Source organism: Panthera pardus, unplaced genomic scaffold (assembly GCF_024362965.1).
Source record: "Panthera pardus isolate Hobbes unplaced genomic scaffold, ASM2436296v1 HiC_scaffold_13, whole genome shotgun sequence".
NCBI classification, from domain to species: domain Eukaryota; kingdom Metazoa; phylum Chordata; class Mammalia; order Carnivora; family Felidae; genus Panthera; species Panthera pardus.
Window position 1 is genome coordinate 67,240,148 of NW_026526688.1, and position 6,093 is coordinate 67,246,240.

Here is a 6,093-nt window from a genome sequence, read left to right on the forward strand (position 1 = left end):
AACAAAACATTTGCTTGCTATTTTCAGTAATATCGTAGAATAAAAGCAGATTTCATGATATAATATTAACTAGATATTATATATGTGATAGAAAATATATGTGAATCAATTTTGTATTTATTGTAGTTTTTTGGCTTGGTATATGTAAAGCATATTTAAAGGACTGTCTCAAAATAGAAATGGAAAGAGAACACATGAGAAAATATTTTATTTCCTTCTTCCTTTTATTTTTATTTTAACTTAAATTCTATGACACTTGCTTGGACTCTTAGTAAAGAAAAAGTCATTAAATCCCCTGACCTGGTGTTAACATTATTGATAAAAGAAAAGAAAATGAACACATTATTTGTCTTCACTTAGAGGAAGGAGTAATAGCATGGCATTTGAGGCAAAAGAAAAGAGGAAAACTTCCATCTTTTTCTTCTGGTCCAGTGATTGAAACTTTTTGTGTTTGCTAAATGAAACATGACTTGGAAACAAAGCAGTAAGAATAGTGACGGGGCATGTGAGAGGTTGAGCTGGATGATGGGATCTACTTACCAGTGCCACTGGTGGGCCTTTATTTCTATCAGGAGGCAGCACTGTCGCTTAGAGGACAAGGAGAAAATTCAACCAATTTTTTTTTCTATGTGTGAGTAAATCAAGCGCGAGCTGCACTGAACTACGCAGTACGCTCTTAAACACACTTAGGTACTATAGGATTACTCGTCCCAAGCAATTTCAGTCTCTCCTTTTCTGTGATGAAACCAGATATTCCAGTCAATGATTTAACAAATAGGACCCAATGTGGTTGAGACTGATTCCCCCTTGATTGTGCAACACTGAAACTCCCATAAATACCCATATGCATTTTTATAATTAAACCATGGGAAGAGTCGTTAAGGATTCTTGTTTGTTTCATTACTTTGAGTAAAAGGTACTCTTTAGATGTTTTTTGCCTACTTCAAAATGACTATAATATTTAGATATTTGAAAAATATGTATTTTTGGTTATGAAGACATGAGTAAAATTATTATGAAAACAAAATAATTTGTAGTGTAAGATCTTTTAATTTCCATTCAGACATAAAGTCTTCTTTAAATGCTTTATTTTATTTTATTTTATTTTATTAAAAATTTTTAATGTTTATTTTACTTTTGAGAGACAGAGAGAGAGGGAGAGAGAGAGTCAGAGCGCAAGCAGGGGAAGGGTAGAGAGAGAGACGGACACAGAATCTGAAGCAGGCTCCAGGCTCTAAGCTGTCAGTACAGAGCCTGACACGGGGCTCAAACCCACAAACCGTGAAATCATGACCTTGAGCTGAAGTCAGACGCTTAACTGGCTGAGCCACCCAGGTGTCCCTAAGTGCTTATTTTGTTAAATATGAATTCAGATTAACAAAGAAGCCCCATTCACCAATTTATTCTGCTACATGTTTTAATAATGTATTTCTAAAGTATGTATAATAATGCAAACAACAGCATATACACCCTCCAATTGTGATTTCATTTTCAACAGAGGTTTAGTGATCAACAAGAAAATGAGCAAGGTTGAGTATTATTACATTTTAAACTTACAGAATTCATTACAAATTCCTAACATTTAAATTGTCTTGGCTAGGTTTTTAAAAACAATCTTGTAAGAGTGAACCATGGCAAGGCTTATTTGTTCCAGGCTTTTTAGCTAAATCAAAAGTGAAATAAGCTGTATTCGATGTTAAGTTAAAAACAATTAATTGATCTGTTCATGTTATATCTCACTACTCTCCATATGTTATTAACTGAAATAGATAATCTTATCCTCACATTTCCTGGAGCATCTTGAACCTTTTCTGAGTATGAGTCAAAATAAAAATATATCACTTATTAGAAGAGAGAGATCCAGAACTAGCATATCTGAATTGCAATAACTCTGTGTTATTTTAGAATTACTAGTAATTTGGTAGGATTTAATCTCCTAAATTTAGTCCTATATTCCATTCTGATACTTCTAACCTGATTTCTCTATTCTCCATAGAACTATTTGTATTTTTCTTGAGGATAATAAGACAAGGCTAATAAAGGCTCCTTAGTACCTGCCATATCATCTCAATAGGAAGAAAATGTTATGACCTCCATGAATATGGATGAGTAAATTTTTTTCTGATCAAGATTTGTGTCTGTATGTGGGATGTGTAAATAGTATAATCAATCAGCTTTGAGCTTCTAAGCAATATTAAATTCACACACTTTGATATAAACACATGGAAAAAAACAGAGTGTAGCTACTCTAATATAATCTTCCGGGCCCAGAAAGAACAGAACAATTGATTTTATTCCTCTTCCTTATCCATTTCATGTCTGTCCAGGTGAAAGGCCCTAGTCATACAACACATTTTGTCACCTATATCTGTTTCTAGATATCACTCACAGTTCACGTGCTATTTCAGTGTAAGAAAGTCTCTACCTGAAAGAAAGACCTTATCAGTTCAAATTTTCACATCAGTTGACAATGATGTAGCCTTTCTCAATAACTTAGGTCCAAGATGAAATTTTGTAAACTCTCAGGGATATCATATTCAATTTTAACTTTTATTTATTTATTTATTTATTTATTTATTTATTTATGAGAGAAATAAACGAGTTTATTTATTTATTTATTTATTTACGAGTTGGGGAGAGAGAGAGAAGTAAAAGAACAATGATGTCTGAGAAATGAAACAATGGAGACAAGCCTTACATTTGCATGATTAACTGACTGGAGAGAGTTTTCAAGACCTGGTGCTGGAATGTTGAGCCCTGAGTTGAGAAGAGGGAACTGGGCATCTGAAGAGGCCAAGGTGGTCAGAGTTCACAGGGCTGAGTACCAAAGAAGAGAGAGCTGCACACAGAGAGAATACCAGAAATCTGCCGAGGGCCCCATTAAGTCAGGATGTGCTAGGAATCTAGTATGAGCACATACTAGGACAAGCTAGTGTGAGGAAACCAGTTGAGACTGTGTGAAAATCCATTTAAAGAGATTAAACAATATCCAGAGCTCAAATAATAATTGAGTGGTACACCACACACACCATAAGATACTTGATAAGGTTTTACTACAGTAGTAAAGGAAATGAGCACCAAACACTGATGTTGTCTCAACTACCAAAGTTAAAGGACCCAGAAGGATCAAACTCTTTCTAAATAATTTAGCAAAATATTAGATTGAAGATTAGAGATATTTATAAGAGCACAAATAGCCAGCATACAGTAAAATTCAAAATGGCTAGAATACAATTATGTATTAGCAGGAATTCAAAGAAACAAAAAAATACTAATAAAACCCACAAGAAAGAGAAAATCTAGTCAAAACCAATCTAGGAATGACATGGTAACATAATCAGAAGACAAGGGAATTTTGAAAAGGCATATAGCTGTATGTCATATGTTTAAGAAGATAGAAGAAACATTAAACATGCTAAGTTTAATTATGGATCATAGTTTTAAAGACCCAAGTTGAAGTATTAGAGATTAAAACTGCAATGTCTAAGATAAAAATTATTATGGGTGGGATTATGGGGATATCAGATTAGATGCTGCAAAAAAAAAAAAAAGATGAACTTGAAGACATAGCAATAGAATCAATTAACAAAAATGAAAAGCACTGATGAGTTGTCGGATAATTTCAGGTGGCCTGGGTTTCATGTAATGGAAGTCACCGAAGGAGAAGGCTGAGAGTGGTAAAATGGAAAAAATACTTTAAAAAATAGTAATAAAATTAATTTTCTAAATTTTATGAAAATTTTGAACCCCCATATCTAAAAAGCCAAACATTGAATACATAATCACAGAGTTCAAAATGAAAAATGTTAGACACACAAGGGTATATACTGAGTTTTTCATTAATATAAAATTTAAGAAAATGCATAGTGATAGAGACTTGAAGGAGAGATTACAGAGGGACAGGGAGGATATTCTCAGGGTTCATAGAGAAATTTATTATGTTGACTGTGGTTATGATTTTGTGGATGTACACATACATTAAAATTTACCAAACTGTGCACTTGAGATATGTGTAGTTTATTATATGTTGTATATATATTAATGATTGTGTTAAAAATTTCAGCAGGGATTATCTGGTAGAAATTTTAAAAAGGCTTATTTTGTGTATGTGTGTGTCTGTGTGTGTGTGCTTGTGTCTATAATTTTTCGTAGCTTATGTGTCCTCTCTGTGTGTATATATGTGTGTATATGTATATTCCATTTAAAAATAATTATTAATAAATAAATTTTGGAGAAAACATTCATATAAAGAAGGTAGGAAGGAAGAACATAAATGTCTACAGAACAAGTGTAAAAAATAGAATTATTTTCTGAGAAAACTATTCAAATAAAAATGAGAATAAAGTTTAATAAATGTTAGTATGACCAGGGTGGAATATGTGAATATGTGTATGTGGAAAGCACTTTAATTTTTGATTAACACAGTATATATAGCTATTTAAAAAAAGTATTTTTCCAATTTTTTTTTTAAATTCTAGTTAACATATAGTGTAGTATTGGTTTCAGGGGTAGAATTTACTGATTCATCACTTACATATAACCCCTCCTATTCATCACAACACGTGCCCTCCTTAATGCCCATCACTCATTTAGCCCATCCCCCACATACCTCCCCTCCAGCAACCCTGTTTGTTCTCTATAGTTAAGACACTCTTATGGTTTGCTTCCCTGTCTTTTTCCCCCTTTCCCTATGTTCATCTGTTTTGTTTCTTAAACTCCACATATGGGTGAAATCATGTAGTATTTGTCTTTCTCTGACTGACTTGTTTCACTTAACATAATATACTCTACCTTCATCCACCTCATTGCAAATGGCAAGATCTCATTCTTTTTGATGGCTGAGTAATATTCCATTCTCTCTGTCTCTCTTTGTCTTTCTCTGTCTCTCTCTCTCTCTCTCTCTCTCTCTCTCTCTATATATATATATATATATATATATATATATCACTTCTTCTTTACCAATTCATCGGTTGATGGACATTTGGGCTCTTACCATAATTTGGCTATCATTGACAATGCCAGTATAAACATCAGGGTGCATGTGCCCCTTTGAATCAGTATTTTTGTATCCTTTGGGTAAATACCTAGTAATGCAATGGCTGAGTCATAGGGTAGTTCTGTTTTTAATTTTTTGAGGAACCTTGATACTATTTTCCAGAGTGGCTGCAGCAGTTTGCATTCTCACCAACAATGAAGTGTTCCCCTTTCTCCACATCCTTTCCAACATCTGTTCTTTCCTGTGTTGTTAATTTTAGCCATTCAATACAGTATAACTATTAGTGAAATAATACCCACCTACTGGAGTAGGTAGGTTATATTAACAATTATCCAAGGTACTGCATTTATAATGTAAGAAATTGTTTCTCAGTAGAAATGGTGTTGCCCACTTATAGAGTTTGGTAGAACTATCAGGTAGAACTATTGGCATATAGTTAGTAGTAGATTTCAGGCATGCTATTTTTTTTAATGTTTTATTCATTTTTTTGAGAGAGAGAGAGAGAGAGAGAGCAGGGGAGTGGCAGAGACAGAAGGAGACAGAATCCGAAGCACGCCCCAGGCTCTGAGCTGTCAGCACAGAGCCCTATGTGGGTCTTGAACTCAAGAGCCATGAGATCACGACCTGTGCCAAAGTTGGATGCTCAACTGACTGAGCCACCCAGGTGCCACAGGGATGCTAAAAATTTTGAAATGTAGAGGACAGTTATGCACAACAAAGAATTACTTTGGATGTGACCTTCAAATGACCTACTTGATAATTATGACTATGCAAATTATCTGTGACTAAGACCTTAATCTATTTTACATATAAAAGTTTTGTTTTGTTATACCTAGTTTTAACATGCCCTTTGATTCTCATAAATATAGCTACCATTAAAACTGAGGGAAGAATTTATGTCTTAAAAATTTACAAAGAGTCACGTATCATTTTACAAAAATAACATCATCTATGGCAAAGTTTGTTGTGATATTTAAATACCCAATGAATATGTATTTGTAGTTGTAGCATTGTAGCACTTAACACTGTCTATATATTTCATGTCTATATCTTGCTAGAAAAATAAAAGTTTGTGTAGATTGAGTAAAGGTGGCAAA